General features: G+C 41.1%; 1 protein-coding gene and 1 pseudogene across 1 annotated transcript in view; one reads left to right on the plus strand and one right to left on the minus strand.

The window, feature by feature from the left end:
• Nucleotides 1-17,638, minus strand: part of Fam117b (family with sequence similarity 117 member B) — a 55,719-nt gene that overhangs the window by 23,011 nt on the left and 15,070 nt on the right. The gene's annotated exons all lie outside the window — the stretch shown is intronic.
• On the plus strand, nucleotides 13,130-17,620 carry LOC126511822 (60S ribosomal protein L27a-like; annotated as a pseudogene).

Consider the following 17,638-nt stretch of genomic DNA (forward strand, 5'->3'; position numbering starts at 1 on the left):
CGCGGAGGGATTGGGGGGGGGGGGAGTAGACAGCTACCTGCTGTAATAGTAAGATCTGAATTGAGGTTTCTTAGGTTCTTTCCACCAATACACATTCCTGGACCCTACTCTAAAACTACCAAATCGAAATCTCTAGGGAGTGAGCCTAGGAGTTTTCTAAAGAACTGAGTATTTTCCTGGTACCCAATAAAATCTTTCTCAAAGACACCAATGTCAACCTCTGGCCTCCGCATGCATGTGTGAGCACTCACACATACATACACACACACTCTTAAACATGTACAAATGCATTCACTATACACACCAGAAGAAACTGCATTCACTGTTCTTATTTTTGGGGGGAGGAAGTCAGGTAAGTGTAAGCATGGTTAATTTAGGCTTAAGTTTAATTTTAACATGGGCTTTATTTTATTTTTTTTCTTTTTGCTATGATATTGCCCAAGCAGGTCTCAACTTCTGGCTCAAGCTACCTTCCTCCGGCTTCAGCTTCTCAACTGTTGAGATCAATGGTGCATGCCAAACTCAAGCTAAAAAACAGTAAGTAAAGGGCTAGTGAGGTCGATGGCTGTTGGTAAAGCACTTGCCATTCAGTATGAAGACCTGAGTTCCATCACCACGTAAAAAACCGGTATGGTAGCATGTGCATGTAATCCCACTGCTACAAAGGAGACAGGAAGAATTTTGTGGAGTGCTGGCCCCAAGCTAGCCAAACAATGGGTTCCAGGTTGAGTGAGAGACATGGTCTCAAAAAATAAGTTGAGAATAACTCCCTACATGTACTTATGTGTACACATACAAACGGGCACAAAGAAACACGTAAGGCCGTATGAACAGTATTATCATTCTAGATTTACATAGTGGCCAGCACCTTGCTCTTCTTAAGGCCATGTATGTGTGAGAATACTAAGTATCAAAGTTTAGGTACCAGACTCATATCCACTAACAAAACATGACTATATATAACACAGCAGCTATGCTGGTGCTCGTCCCAAGAGGTGCTCCAACACATATGTCTCAGATAATAATTTGCTTTCACAAAGGCAACTATTTCATTAAAGCAATGCCTGTTGTAAAAAGCTATCAGAGAAACCTGGTCTCAAAAAAGAAAAAAAAAAAAGAACTATCCCTATCTCTCCATGTACCTACAGCTTCTTCATACAGCATGTTTTGATTTAACAGAATAGAAATGTCAAATTCATAAATTCAAGAAAATGTGTACCCAAATTATTGTGAGAAATGAAAAGCAATATACATGATCATACATGTTCTAACTAAATAATCACCACCTGGGACAGCTGCAAGACAGCCGTCTCATCGGGGACAAAAAGAACATCCACAATTAAGCAACCTTGTGCATATTCGTGGAAAGCTGAACAGGTAAAGTTGTCTGGCACACTTCTTCACCAACAACAACGGTCACTGCTTCAGTTCCTGTTAGAACACTAATCAAACAAACCTTACAAATGGGCCTGATTTCATGTCAAGGACTTCCAATTACCCAAGAAGTAACCTCTACCAACCCCACCCTCAGACCGTTGGGACTATTATTTTTATAATGACTCAGAGAAAGGAAGAGTTACATACAGTCACAAGTAAAATCCTAAACGTTTCCTTGTGGCCAAAGAGATGACTCAGCCTGTAAAGGTGCTTGCTACCAAGTCTAATGATCTGAGTTTGATCCCAAGTCCCCACAAGGTAGAAGGCAAGAACTGACTCCCACCTGTCCTCTGACTGACATGCGCCCCCCCCCCCCGCGCGCGCGCGCGCGTGTGTGCGCGCGCGCGCACACACACACACACACACACACAAAGAAATACAATGAAAAAAACTAACTTTAAAAGGGGCTGGAGAGGTGGCTCAGTAGTTAAAAGCACATCCTGGACCTCTGGCATCTCTAACTCTAGCTACAGGAGGATCTGGACCCTCAGGAACCTGCACATATGTGTGTGCACAGACCCCACACAGACACACAAATTTATATAATGATAAAGATAAATCTTCCTCACACACATATATAAAAAATGATAAAAATAAATCTTCTCACACACAAATATATATATAAATGTTAAAAATAAATCTTCCTTTAAAACTTTAAAAATATTGAACATTTTCTGTAGAACCCCACTCCTTCCCTTAAACCACACATTTTCTAAAGCCTATGGTGCAATGGTCAACCTGGAAAACAGAGTAAGTCGCGGCCTGCTCACAACAGTTTATACCCCTACCCTGGCATTATTCTCTTTCAATCCAAGTTTTGAAAACTGACAAATTTATTGCCTTAATTAATTATGAAGAGGTTGGTGGGGAGGGAATCTCAGTGAACAAAGGCTGTATTTATAAGGAAGTCCGAGGAGGAGCCCCTGACAGCTGACAAGACCCTTTAAGACCTGGCAGATTATCTTCAGTCTCAATCCCTCTGGAGTCTTGTCAACAGCAGTCTCCAGGTCTGTTCTTCTTTGCTTAGATCACCCTCTTATCCCTTTCTTTAGTTTGGCTAATTCAGAAATCATTCCTCTAGAAATCTTCCTTCCACAGCCGCCCATACCCAGGAAACAAAAGCTCCCACTCCCATGTGCTGAGGCAGAGTAAGTCAAAGAAAAAGTCCTGTGCTTCTTAAACAGAGCAACAGAGTAAAAAGCAAGTCTGCTTCGTTCCACTGTTAAGATACCTGACATATAAAAGCATCTCTGTAAATGGCCAACAGGGGAAACATTAATGTCCTTAGTTATGAGGAAAAATCATCACTTATTCCAAATGTGGCGGATTTAATATGCAGAGAAGAAAATGTCTTCTGATGTGTCTTCTATTAACAACAGGTATGTGCAATGAATTCAGACACTTTTTTATTCAAAGTAAATCCAAACAATGGCTCAAACATGCTTAACTTGTTCTTTAAAAAACAAAGTCTATGAAAAGACTATGCACAGCAAGTTGTAACACTGAAATTTTCAATCAATGCCTTGGGCTCTGGAATTCAGAGCTCCAACTCCCAGTTCCAGACAAACTGGTTCTCTGTAAACGTCAATGACACTAGCAGAGCATCTGAAATCATGACCGCTAGACATTCCTTTGTACAAGGTCTGTGACCCTTGCTATGTTGTGTTAGATCTGCACACCTGTAGAACTTCCATTATCCACAAAATCAACAAGTAGAAAGGGTAGATGTTGGGAAAGGGAGGAAACTTTTCAAGTGTAAAAATGAGAAGACTGTAAGCAAACCTAACAAAGTCCACCCTACTCCCACAAATTTTCAAAAGGTGATAGCTCAGTAGTTTCTGCTCTTCCAGAGGACCTGGGTTCAATTCCCAGCAACCACATGGTGGCTCACAAGCACCTTTACCTCCAGTCCCAGGGGACCCAATGCCCTCTCTTCTGACCTCTCTCTACAAGTGGCACACATAACAAACATGCTGGATCTAGGACTGAACCTCTAATATAGGGCATTTGGGGAATCACACAGCAGAAATGATCCTCTTTCTCCTTAGCGATATTTTTTTAATATTTATTTATTTATTTATTTATTATACAATATTCTGTCTGTGTGTATGCCTGCACGCCAGAAGAGGGCACCAGACCCCATTACAGATGGTTGTGAGCCACCATGTGGTTGCCGGGAATTGAACTCAGGACCTTTGGAAGAGCAGGCAATGCTCTTAACCACTGAGCCATCCCTCCAGCCCCTTAGTGATATTCTTAAAGTCTGTTCTTTCCTTCCTTTGACAGGGTCCTGTAGTTCAGGCTGCCTTCAAACTCACTAACAGTGGCTGGCCTTGAACCGCTCGACCCTCAGGCCTCCACCTACTGAGAGCTAGGATAGCAAGTATGCATCACCACATACTGAAATGTTTACACCAATTAATGCAATCACACCTATCTACCATCTTGGTATTTATTTTTTCCCTGTCCCAACAGTCTGTTCTTTTTTCCCCCTTTTCCAAATTTTGGCTAGTTAAACATCTACAGACACACTAACTATATTTTTCTTTGAAGTTTTGCTCAATTATTCTAAGGGCTTTTGAACATATGCACATTTACCGTATCATAGTACGTCTTCAAATTAGGTTATACTATTTTACATACAACGTAAGACTATTTCCACTACTGCTTCTGTCCTCTGTATCACTGTGGTCACAGATCTTATGCATATATCTTATGCATATAGAGCCACAGTGTGTTATAATTCTGTAATAAAGCAATCATCCTGTAAAGAAATCAAATAATAATAAAAATGTGTTTCTCTCACTTGTCTGCTGCCTCTGGTGCCGTCGATTCCTTTGTAAAGGTAGGTTTCCATCTGATATCATTTCCCTTCCCCACAAAGAGCCACCTTTACTCCCGGTAAGACAATTTCCCATGTACGGAAAGTACATATAGCCTTTAAAGGACATTTTGGCTGTGTGTGGTAATTGATTTTACAATTTACCTCCTACCATTTCAAAATATTCCATTCTGTTTTCTGCCTTACTTTGGTTTTGCCAAAACTTTCTTCTTTTGTTGTTCCTCAGTAACATATTTTCTCAGCTATTTTTATCCAACACAAGTTCTCAGTTGTTTGGTTACAATCTGCCTTAAATAATCTTCTATGAGTTTATTCTTCTCAGGATTAACTGAACTTCAACCAATTAGGTTAGATTTTTATAAAGGTGAAAATTTTCAAGTCTTTTTTAAGACTTTCTTTTCTCCACCTCTATTTCTGGAAGTACAACTCCATCTATGCTGGAGTCTTTCTTCTGTGTTTTTGGGTAGTTTCTATCACTATGCTTTCAAGTTCAATGATTTCTAAGTCAATCCCCACAGAGTTGTCCTGAGATCCACACACACGGTCACACACAATCTTCTCATATTCTCTCTCTCACACACAAAACCTAAATAAAACTTGCCAATTTCACTTATTTCTTGGATTCTACCATCTCTTCATTACAGTTCACATATTCTTGCATTGAATAAATTGCTTTATTAGATTCCAGATACTATGACAATGTTCAAGTACTTGGATTTTTCTATCATCCTTTGAAAATTATTGGGCTTTATTTTGAAAGTCAGTTACAAAATCTGTAGATCAGCTTGATCCTTTACAGCTTGTTTTGATTTTAACTTTAAGGAAAAAAATGAGAATAACCCTTTCTCTATAATTTAGCCCTACTATCAAGGCATGGTCCTTCTAGAGACTCTACTAAACATGTGAAGGATCAAAATATCACTGTCTGGTCAGTGTTTAAACACTTTCTGAACGTAGAGGACCCTCGGGTCATTCCTTGTCCAGCCTTGAGGGAGTTTCTTGATAAGCAAGTTCTACATAACTCCTTTAGCAAAGATAGGAGACTCTGAAGTTTTGTCTTTTTTATGTAACTCCTTCTTCTGTGAAACCAGGACTCTTTCCAGTCAATGCAACCTCCCTCAAGCCTATTTCTATCCCACCAATCTAATCAGGCACCGTGTTCTGAAAATGCCCCTACGTGCACACAGGAAGTCTGTCAGGAATCACGTTCCCACATGTTTGCTGTGTGATAAGCAATCGTGTAAGCTTACCCTAGCGTGTGGGCTGGCACAACGGTCTCTCTAGGCACTGCCACCACCACCACCACCACCACCACTCTCGGCCCTTCAGAGAGGTCTCTTCCCAGCAGGCTCCATTTTTCTCTGCAATAAGCTGCTTTGTACACTCGCAAACTAACAGCTGCTTCCTATCTTTTGTCCCATTTTCTCAGTTTGCCTTAGGAGAGAGTTTCAGCATCAGAACCAGAAACAAAAGTATCTTCATGTCCACCTACTCATACTTTAGCTTCAACTGACTTACGATTTGTCACCTGAAACTATAAACAAATCTCTCCAGGAATTGTTTTATTTGTTGAGTCAAGGACTATATAATAAAGAGCAAAACAAATAGTGAATACAACCAACACTGAGCAATTAACATTTGCTGGACATTGACAGTTCTCTATACATTACTTCCTTTAAATTTTACGAGACCTTGAATTAGAGATGACCTCATGTGTTAGCTTTTATTATCAACTTGACACAACCTAAAGCCACCAGGAAAAGAGAGAACCTCAGTTAAAAACTGTTTGAAACTGGGCATAGTGGCTCACATCTTTAATTTCAGCATTTGGAGGCAGAGGCAGAAGGATCTTTATAAGTTTGAGGTCAGCCTGGGCTACAGAGTGAATTCCAGGACAGACAGGACTACACACTGAGACCCTATATAAAACAAAACAAAACAGAAACTGTAGAACAAATTCTAATTGTTCTTAATAATAAAAACCCAGAGTAAGGTATTAGGGGGGTGAAAGCTGAGAAATCAGAGAAGCAGTGCAGGCAGCCACTAGAGAGCATAGTAATATTTTATTTGTGTTTTAATAAATAAAGCTTGCCTGAAGATCAATGTGCAGAGATAAGCCACTAGAGGCCAGGGAGTGGTGGCAAACACCGTTAATTCCAGGACGCAAGGCCACCCTGGGCTACAGATTGCAGCTGTCTAAAAATGAAATAGACCTCACACAAAGGTGATCCAACACTCAGAAGTCACACGCCTTTAATCCCAGCACCAGGGAGGTGGAGATGGTAGTGATATGGCTGGGCAGAGGGGGTATTTAAGGCAGGAGGAGACAAGGGCTCATTGCAGTCTGCAGTCACACTGAGAACAAGATCGCCCCTTTGTTTGTCTGAGCCTTGGTAGAGGTTAAAACTCTCAAGTTGCTTGGCTGTTCTGCTTTTCTGATGTTCAGTTTGAACCCCAATATCTGTCTCTGGGTTTTTAATAGTTGTGCTACAAGAGAGACCTTTTACCTCTGCTAAATCCTCAGACTGCGTCTCAGCTTCTATCTCCTCTGCTGTTGTTAAATAGACAAGCTGTCAAACTGTCTTCTAAATATTTATGCTTCAAAATATAGATCAGAGATGCCCTCAAGCTTGTGTAGGCTTTAAAATCTGCAGTGTTAGCAGCTCACGGAGAGACTGGTAACTGATCCAGTTACCCAGTAAGTGACTCCTGGGTGTTCAGCCCTAACTGGGACATCTGTATCAAGAACACACACACCCTAGAACATCCTGGGGGAGGAGGCAGAAACTGGGAGTGTTGTGAAATGCCATCTTCTGGACACGACACAGCCTTGTGTTCATGAACTCATTACAGCTGTTGTTACCTGAACACAAGCAGGCAACACTCAGTAAGTTACCCCCAAAAAAGAGAGAGAACATGAAAGGAAGGGTGTGCTGGAAGTTTCTGGAGGGAATGAAGTGGGAGAGAAAGGGGTTGGGATGAATATGACCAAGATGTATTGTTTACATGTATGAAATTGTCAAAGAATAAATAAAAGATGTTCCACGTATGTATGTGACATATGTGTGTGCACATACAAATAGATGAGAAACTCCTAACATGTAGAGAGCATTATACTTCCTTTCCAGATAAATGTAAATAAAGTGATCAGGTAGAAATCGCACTGGATAGATAGTCTGAAGGGCAAAGAAAAAGAAGACAATCTTTTTAAGGTTGCTTATGAAGAGAAAGAAATGAAGCAAAGCCTTTAAAAACTCTGCAATGACCAGCCCTGTACTGTTTCGGCTTAGTGGGTTTTATATATATATATATACATGTATGTGTGTATGTGTGTGTGTATGTGTGTATATATATATAGGACCTATGGTCTAGCTATGCGGCCGGCCCTGACTAGTCTGAAATTTACATGTAGGCCAGGTTTTGCCTGGAACTCGCTGCAATCCTCAGCCTGCTAAGTGCTGGGCTTCACAGGTGTAAGCTACCCAACCTGACTTTAAAAAAAAAAAAAAAAAAAAACATTGGTGCTAGCTCCCAAGGTACTATGTAGTTCAGACTGACCTTAAACTTGTGATCCTCCTGCCTCAGCCATAGAAGAAACTACCACGGTATGCCACACCTAGAAAGACTGGCCCTTAATTCATCACTGTACAACCAGCACCGGCAATGCTTTTCTCATTAAATTAAGATGCAAAGCAAACAGTAAGAGGAAATGCTTTACAATGAAGTACGGACTTAGCCCTCTAGCAGGCACAACTTCAGCCAACTATATAATCAGAGTGTACGCTAGTTCATACCAAGGCCCCTTTTCTGTGTTCTAGCTGACAAAGAATTAAAAATAAAATTTAAAGCACTCACACACTAAAATTAGCAGATCCATAAGCACTCAAAAAAAAAAAAAAAACCCTATGTATTAACATTTGTTTTCAAAGAGAGATAGTAAAGGAACAAAATACAAAAGGTATGCACAATTTCAACCAAACTTTTAAGTTTCAGACTTCGGAAGGCACTTCCAGAATTAGGCAGCCAATATACACATGACACTGTGCATGCTGATGCACAGAGACTTTTGCTTCAAGTCTCTCTCCTACTTCTGTGTGACCTGTATTTAGAACTGCCTGCATTGTGAGTTCCATCTGGACCAACCCTCCCGGCTGGCCCTTCAGGGCTGCCTTCATTCACTGAGCATCTATTACAGATACGGAAATGAAGAGAAAAGGGTTTCTGAGGTTGGAAAGCTGCATTAACAGAGCAAGTAAGGCACCCAAAGCCAACAGATACACCCGGTGCTAACACACAAAACTGTGCTGCAGAAGCTTGGGCAAGGTAACCTCTGAAAGGGCTGAGGAGCAGAACACACGGAGGCTGAAGTAACTAAAGACTGGTTCAGCTGGAGAGAGGAGAACCGAGGGGCCTGAGGGAGGGCACTCCTGGACAATCAACAAGATTTAAGGTGGGGCTGAAGAGATGGCTCAGTGGTTCACAGCTCGGGTAACTCTTACAGGTTTCACTTTTTTCCAACAAAAATAGTTTGTAATCTATATGCTGTGGAATAACTATAGGAAAATAACCTATTTCTCTGTCTCTCTCTCTTCTCTTCCCTTCCCCTCCCTCTCTCTCTCTCTCCCTCTTTTCAAGACAGGGTTTATAGCTTTGGGGCCTGTCCTAGAACTAGCTCTTGTAGACCAGACCTCACAGAGATCCACCTGCCTCTGCCTCCCAAGTGCTGGGATTAAAAGTGAGCACCACCACCACCTGGCCTGTATTTCTCTTTTTAAAAGTGATTTATGTTAATATAGCATCTGAACCTTGACCAATTTTCCCACCTCACTCCCTGTTATGCCCACAAACAGGCAGCAGAATACAATGGTGCAAACACAAGCTCTTCTACCAGATGAATTAAAATCCCTGAACTGGCTACACATGGCAGGACATGCCAGAAGGAATGAGCTCAAAGCCAATCTAGGCTACATGACAGACATGTCTCAAAAAAAGAATTAAAGGGAGAGGGAAGAAAAAGAAAAGAAATTCCACAACCTGCTAATTACTGAACACAAGTTCTTGGCTTTGGGTGTGCGGCTTATCTCTGCATTATCAACTTCCTTCTCTATAAAATGAAGGTGTTACAGCAGTCCTTTCTTTTGGATTCTTAGGATTTTTTTTTTTGACTGTTTGGGACAGGGTCTCACCTTGTAGCACAAGCTAGCTCGGAACTCACTAAGTGGACCTGACTGGCCTTGAATAGAGTACAGCTTTGAGCCACCACGCAAAGTGGTAGAAGTCTTTTTAAGACTAATAAAAATTTAAATTAAACCAAAACGTAGGTGCTGGGGAGATGGCTCAGCAGGTCAAGGCATTTGTTGCACACGTCTGACAACTTATTTGATCCCTCCAACCCATAAGAAGGGAGACGAGAATGATTCCAAAACTGTCTTTTGTTTTCCACAAGCACACCATGGCATGTCCCCCTACACACACACAAATACAATTAGGTGATGAGAGATGACTTACCAGTTAAGGGGCATGCTGGTCTTCCAGGACTGGAGCTCGGTTCCCAGCACCCAAATCAGATGACTTTACCATCACCTGTAAGTCTGTCACCAAGGGGTTCAACACCCTGAGGGTGCTTACAGACATATGCATATATATGTGTGTAAACAAGTAAGCAATAAAATAAACATCTTTAAGAAAATTAGAATTGTCTCTGCAATAGCACAAAAAATAATTACCTTTCTCATTTCTTGTCACCTCTTATATATTTAAATGTGTTCAATCATGATACTTACATAGAGAACATAATTTGAACAAAAACCAACAAAGTTTGCTCTTATAAGTTTATCTCAACAAGTAAAACAGGCTGGGAAGCGTGAGGATGAGCTGGCGCCCCCAGGACTCACGTAAATGACCACACAGGTCCAGCCTCAGAAGGTAAAGGCAGAATTCCGAGAGCACATGGGTACAAGACTAGCCATACTGGAGAGCTCTGGTTTTCATAAACAAACCCTGCCTCATGGATGATTCCTGACATTAACTTCTGGCTCCCACAAGCAGGCTTGTGAACACATACGAGAGGTTTCGGGGGAATACAACTCATTCCAAAGAAGTAGCTCTACGTAAAAAAAAATAAAAATAAAAACACACACACACACACACACACACAAAAACAACACACTCCAAACTCAACTAAAGTTGAGGGACAGGGAAGATAGCTCAGGTGAAAAATGTGCTTTCCTTACAGGCAAGAGAGCTTAAACTGGACCCCAGGGAACCATGTAAAAATGCTGAGCATGGTCGCACAGTTTGTAATCCAACCACTGGGCAGGCAGAGAGAGGAGGATCGTTAACTCACTGGCTAGTCTGATTACTGAGCTGTAGGCCACACTGGATGGCGTTTCTAAGCACAATCAAGAAGAAACGTTCGCTGAAATCTAAAATGACTGAAAGACACTTAAGGAAATGCTCAACATCCTTAGCCATCAGAAAAATGTAAATCAAAACAACTCAGATTCCACTTTAACACCTAAAAGCATGGTCAAAAACACTGATGACAACTTATGCTAGAGAGGATGTGGGGTAAAGGGAACACTCCTGCATTGCTGGTGGAGTGCCAAATGGTACAGCTGCTTTGGATATTAGTATGGCGATTTCTCAGAAAATAGGAAACAACCTCCCTCAAGACCCAGCAATACCACTTTTGGGTATATATCCATATATATATTGATGCTCAATCATACCACAAGGACATGTGCTCAACTATGTTCATAGTAGCATTGTTTGTCATAGCCAGAACCCCCTCAACCAAAGAACGAATAAGGAAAATGTGGTACATTTACACAATGGAGTACTACAAAGCAGAAGGAAAAAAAAAATGACATCTTGAGATTTGCAGGCAAATGGATGGATCTAGAAAACATCATATTGAGTGAGGTGACCCAGACCCAGAAAGACAAATATCATATGTACTCACTCATAAGTGACTTTTAGATATAAAAAAGAATATTAGCCTACAGTTCACAACCCCAGATGATGGAGGTGGGTCTTGTATCTTATCTGTTGATTTCATAGGTTAATAATAAAGAAACTGCCTCGGCCCTCATAGGACAGAAAATTAGGTAGGCGGAGTAGACAGAGGAGAATGCTGGGAAAAAGAAGCTGAGTGAGTGAGTCGCCATGATGCTCCCACTCCAGACAGACGCAGGTTAAGATCCTCTCTGGTAAGCCAGCTCATGGGCTACACAGAATATTAGAAATGGGTTAGAACAATATGTAAGAGCTAGCCAATAAGAAACTGGACCTAGCCAGGCCAGGCAGTGTTTGAAAGAATACAGTTTCCGTGTAATTATTTCTGGGTATAAACTAGCCATGCAGGTGGCCGGGTGCCGGGGACGCAGCCCTGCCACTCCTAATTTCAACACCCAGAGAACCTAGATAACAAAGAGGACAGGCGTACACGGATCTAATCAACATGGGAAGTAGAAAAAGACAAGATCTCCTGAGTAAACAGGGAGCATGGGGACCATGGGAGAGGGTAGAAAGGGAGAAAGACAATTTTTTTAAAAAAAGGAGAAAGGTCCTCTATTCTCCACACATGCACACATGTACATGAGCATCAACACAAACATGCATCTATATACAAACACATGTGCCAACATTCATCAAAAAGTGCGCAATTTTGTAAACAGTGTATTCATCCTATTAAAATTTTTAAAAGTTCAGTCAGGCATAGTGGCAAACACTTTTAATTTTAGCACTCAGGAGGCAGAGGAAACTGGATCTCTGAGTTCAAGGCCAGCCTTGTCTACAGAATGAATTCCAGGACAGCCAGGGAAAAGCAGAGAAACTCTGTCTTGAAAAGCCAACAAATAAAAAAAGCAAAATCTTTCCTGGAAAGGATATGATAGTAGGGTTTTTTTGGTTTTGGGTTTTGTTTTTGTTTTGTTTTCCAAGACAGAGCTTTTCTGTGTAATAGTCCTGGAACTAGCTCTGTAGGCCAGGCTGGCCTTGAACTCACCAAGATTTGCCTGTAAAGGCCTGCGCCACAACTCACCAGCTCAGTAGTAAATATTTTTTAATTAATTTATTTTATATTTATCAATGTTTTGCTTGCACGTATGTGAGAGTCAGACAGTTGTTAGCAGTCATGTGGGTGCTGGGAACTGAACCTGGTTCTTCTCAAAAAGCAGTCAGTGCTCTTAACCACTGAGCAATCTTTCCAGTCCCCAACAGTAAATATTTTTAATTTTAATTAATTTATCGTCTCTATAACTACCTCTGCTGTTTGTAGAAAGAAAGCCGTCATAAGTAAGTACAGATCGCTAGGCAGCCAAGGCTAACCTCCCACTCCTGATTCTACTGCCTCTGCTCCTAAAGCTGGAAGCGTAGGTAATGTGAATAGAATGGAAAAAGGTTTTGTCACCGATGAAATAAAAAGAAGTCTGTACAGAGGCCTCAGATGTAGATGGCTGCACGGTTAGCACTGTGGTACAGAAAATGGGAATGTACATTCCTCCTGTCTGTGGCATGGTCATACTGCCCATATTCTGATATATTTGGTGTTCTTTTCTGCCTCTACCCTTTGGTACACTCTGCTTCACCTCCCAAATAATTCATTCAAGTCTCAGCTTTGAAGACACTTGAGTTTCCAGGGCAGTCTGTACTTCTCCTTTCTTAAAACTCACTAAAGCCGGGCGGTGGTGGCGCATGCCTTTAATCCCAGCACTCGGGAGGCAGAGGCAGGCGGATCTCTGTGAGTTCGAGACCAGCCTGGTCTACAAGAGCTAGTTCCAGGACAGGCTCCAAAACCACAGAGAAACCCTGTCTCGGGGGGGGGGACAAACAAACAAACAAAAAAGACTCACTAGATTTGATTACTGTTTGGAACCTGCCTAATACAGAGTGTATATAGAGAACCTTACATGTGTTTCAAATCATGTTTAAATTTTACAGGACTTAAAAGTATTAAATGCATTTACTTGTGTGTGTGTGTGTGTACATGGGAGTGCATGCTTACCTCAGCATATGTATAAAGGTCAGAGGAAAACTTGCAGAAGTCTCCTACCATGTGCGACCTGAGGATCAAACTCGGGTTGCCAGGCTTGGTGATTAGCACCTTTACTCACTGAACCATCTTGCTAACCCTTTAAGTTTTAAAATAATATTTATTTCTTTTGTGTATGCACACAATGTGCACATGTAGTCACCCATGTGCCTTTGGGAGGCACTGCAGACACAGCTGTATCACTCATGGCTGCTTTCTGTCTTTTAACAGTTCTCCTATCATCTTAGTAATCTACGAGCTGAGTCGTAGCAGGGGAATATTTTCTAGAGCACGAATGTATACTTAATATAATTTTCTATTTACACTCAAATGTCTATTGTTTTCATTGTAGAATCTTTACAACTAAACATTGTAGAAACCACAACTAAACATCTTGACAGTTTACACAAATACCTCAGACCTGGAGAACCACCACCTTAGTAAACAGAAAAAAAAAAAAAAAAGAAAAAAGAAAGAAATCACATGAAGCAACTGCTTTAACACTGCTTTGGTTTGGGGCCCAATAAAGCTTTCAATGGTTAAAAATTTCAAAGACTAGGGAGGGAGGGGAGCAGACCAAGCAGCGAGCATTACGATCCCTTCACCTGAAAGTCACGATGATGAGGTCAAGGCCAGCATGGGCTTCAGAGCTAGACACCACCAACACTACCCATCTTCTCTACAACTACCAAAAAGGCAATGTTCATCCAGTTTGGGGTCGGCTGGTTGAAGGAAATACTTTCACAATGACGTACCTAAAAATTCCATCTAAAACAATATAAAGAACTTTGTTCTTAGTTATGTTCCGTTTTTTGCCAAAATATCTCCAGGAATAATTTTTTATAATTAAAATTGATCCGGTCAACAGAATAGCTTCCAGAAGAAAAAAACTGGAGAATTTAAGAGGAAGACATCTTCTGTTTTTATCCCAGAAACACACTGGGCAGCAGCAAACTTTATCCTCTTGGTTTGTTTGTTTTTGACCCCAATATTTCTTAATGTATTTCCTGAGAATAAAACAGAACAATTCCGCACTATGTGGCACTAAAATGAAGACCCAGCCATGCAGATTACATAACTGATACGGAAAAGCAGACGTGGTGGTTTGAACAAGAATAGCCCCCATAGATCATGGATTTGAACGCTTGGCCCATAGGGAGGAGTACTATTAGGAGATGTGGCCTTATTGGAGGAAGTCTGTCACTGTGGGGGCAAATTTTGAGATCATATATGCTCAAGCTATGCCCAGTGTGGGACAGTCTTCTGCTGCCTACAGGATCAAGATGTAGAACTCACAGCTACTTTTCCAGCACCATGTCTGCCTGCACTCCACGAAGTTCCACCATGATGGACTAAACCTCTGAAACTGTAAGCCACCCCAATTAAATGTTTTCCTTCTAAGAAGTACCGTGGTCATGGTGTTCCTTCATAGTAACAGAAACCCTAAGACAGCAAGTACTTTTTTTTTTTTTTTTGAAAGACAAAAGATTTCCCACCCCTACTAGAGTAAGCAGTGCTTTGTTTATTTTCTGAGACACAATCTTTCCTGAAGTTCTGGCTATCCTAGAACTCACTCTGTAGACCATGCTGGCCTCAAACTCAAGAGAACCCTAAGATAGATAATGTTTCTCCAAAAGAAAAAAACAGAACCATCTTGATGAACACACATACGAAGATACGACTGAAAATTTACTTCTGACAACACTCTACTTGCCCCTCCACGCAATCACTATGAAATGTCCCCCAATATTCTTTCTCTGTGGCTCAGCTGTCACCAGCCATTACCTCCAGATGCTCTAGAAACTAAACACAAGCAGCTATGACAGCAAGAATATCTTTTAAACTAGACAAATGAACTTAAATTCCCTAAACTATCTTGTGAGATCAGATGGCTGCTTACTTTGTACAATTCACCTCCAGCAAAGTGTCTTTTAAAATTAAGGGAAGGGGCCTCTTTCCTTTCTGCCACCGCCATGCCATCCAGACTGAGGAAGACCCGGAAACTCCGGGGCCACGTGAGACACGGCCATGGCCGCATCGGTAAACACCGCAAGCATCCAGGAGGACACGGGAACGCTGGAGGCATGCATCATCACAGGATAAACTTCGACAAATATCATCCAGGTTACTTCGGGAAAGTTGGGATGAGGCATTACCACTTAAAGAGGAGCAGCCTGTCATCGTGAAAGCCAAATTTTTCAGCAGAAGAGCTGAAGAGAAGATAAAGGGTGTTGGAGGTGCCTGTGTTCTGGTGGCTTGAAGCCACTCAGGGAGGCCAATTAAATGCTAACACTTTCCAAAAAAAAAAAAAAAAATTAAGGGAAGGGAGTTGCTGAGAAGGCTCATGGTGGGCTAAGGTGCTTACATGACAACCCGAGATGGACCCTAGCATCCCTATGATGAAAGTAAAGAAAGATTCCTGCAAGTTATCCTCTGATTTCCTGTGGCGCATACAATAATGAATCTTTAAATTGGGAGTAAGGACATTTCATGACAAGAACAAGCTAAAGCAGTTCGTGACCATGAAAGCCAGTACTCCTGGAGATCCTGGAAGGAATACTGTTCAGTCTTGAAGAGCACAGAAAAGACAGGAACAGATGAACAAGTGAGAACTAATAATCACGCCCAACATAGTACAAGCAAATCAGGGAGAAAGAAAAGAACCCAGCTAAGACCCAATTACAGAAATTAGTAACTATGTCCCAAGTACCTTAAAAAGCAAACAGACTTAACTCATCAATAAAGCATGTAGATTGCCTGACAAGATCAAAAACTAGCTGGGTGGTGGTAGCACACGCCTTTAATCCCAGCACTTGGGAGGTGGAAGAAACTGACACAACTATTCTTATATATGAAAAGACAGACTTCAAAACAAAATTAATCAGATAAAGGTCACTGTATATTAATAAATAAAAAAATGTAAATTTACATGTGCCAGATACTAGGGCTCCTAATTAAAAATAACAAACACTAATGGGCATTAAAAGTCTAGCCGATACTAATGCAGTAATTTATAGATGATTTTGATACCCCTGTCGTCTTCAACTAAGTATTCGAACAAACAGAATCAACAAACTTCAAAGTTGAACTCACCACAGATCAAATGAACCTAGCCATCTTATGTAGTACTCCCTCAACGAAAGTAGAATGCACTCTTCTCCGTAGCCCCATGGAAACTTTTCTAAGATAGACCACACCTCAGATAACAAAATAAGTTTTAACAAATACAAAAGAATCTAAATCTTTTCTTGTACCTTATTAGACCACCATCATCACTGATGCCCGGCAATGCTCAAGCATCATGGGCAGCCCGCTCATGGCGGTTCTCCAGCTGTTCCCACCCTGGGCAGTCTTCTGTCCTCACTCAGCCGTCCTCATTAACTCGGACCATGACACCCAATATAGACAAGTACTGGACCATAGCAGAATAAAACTAAAACAACACACTACAGAAAATAGACAGATATTCAAGATCCTAAACAATACATTCTAGAATGACCAATGGCTACTCAGAAAATCAGGACAAAAATTTTAAAATTCCTACAATCGAATGAAAAGTGCAAGTGCTTCTTAGCAGAACCCTTGGAATATAGCTAATACACTTCTAAGAGGAACGCTTATTACTATGAGCCCGTACACTAAAAATCCAGTAGAATGAAAATAACATAACGATGTACCTCTAGGTTTAAAAAAATAAGCCAAGTCTGAGAGCATTATGCAACAAAAAAAGAAAAACCATGCTGGAAATTAAAAAAATGGAGACTAAAAGAATACACAGAGCCAATCAGAGTTGGTTCTTTGAAAAAAATAAAATTGGCAATCACTAGCCAATCTAATCAAAAGACAGACACTAATAAAATTCAGAGAAATAAAACATACATAACAACAAAACCAAAAAAAGTCCTTAACAGAAGACCCGAAGCTCCAAAACTGCTAGAGGAGAACCCAGGGAGACATTTGAGGATACAGGCATTGCCAAGGCTTTCTGGAAAGGATTTCAATAGCACAGGAAATAGTTATAAGAATTGATGAACAGAACCGGGCAATGGCAATGAAGGCCTTTAATCCCGTCACTCAGGAGGCAGAGGCCAGCCTGGCCTACAGGGCAAGTTCCAGGACAGGCTCCAAAAGCTGGTAAAGATGTGGTTAAACGGGGCTGGAGAGATGGCTCAGAGGTTAAGGGCATTGCCTGCTCTTCCAAAGATCCTGAGTTCAATTCCCAGAAACCACGTGGTGGCTCACAACCATCTGTAATAAGGTCCAGTGCCCTCTTCTGGCCTGCAGGCATACACAACAAATAAATTTAAAAAAAAAAAAAAAAAAAA

Source organism: Alexandromys fortis, unplaced genomic scaffold (assembly GCF_014885135.2).
Source record: "Alexandromys fortis isolate MF-2015 unplaced genomic scaffold, M_Fortis_MF-2015_v1.1 scaffold_65, whole genome shotgun sequence".
Lineage (NCBI taxonomy): Eukaryota > Metazoa > Chordata > Mammalia > Rodentia > Cricetidae > Alexandromys > Alexandromys fortis.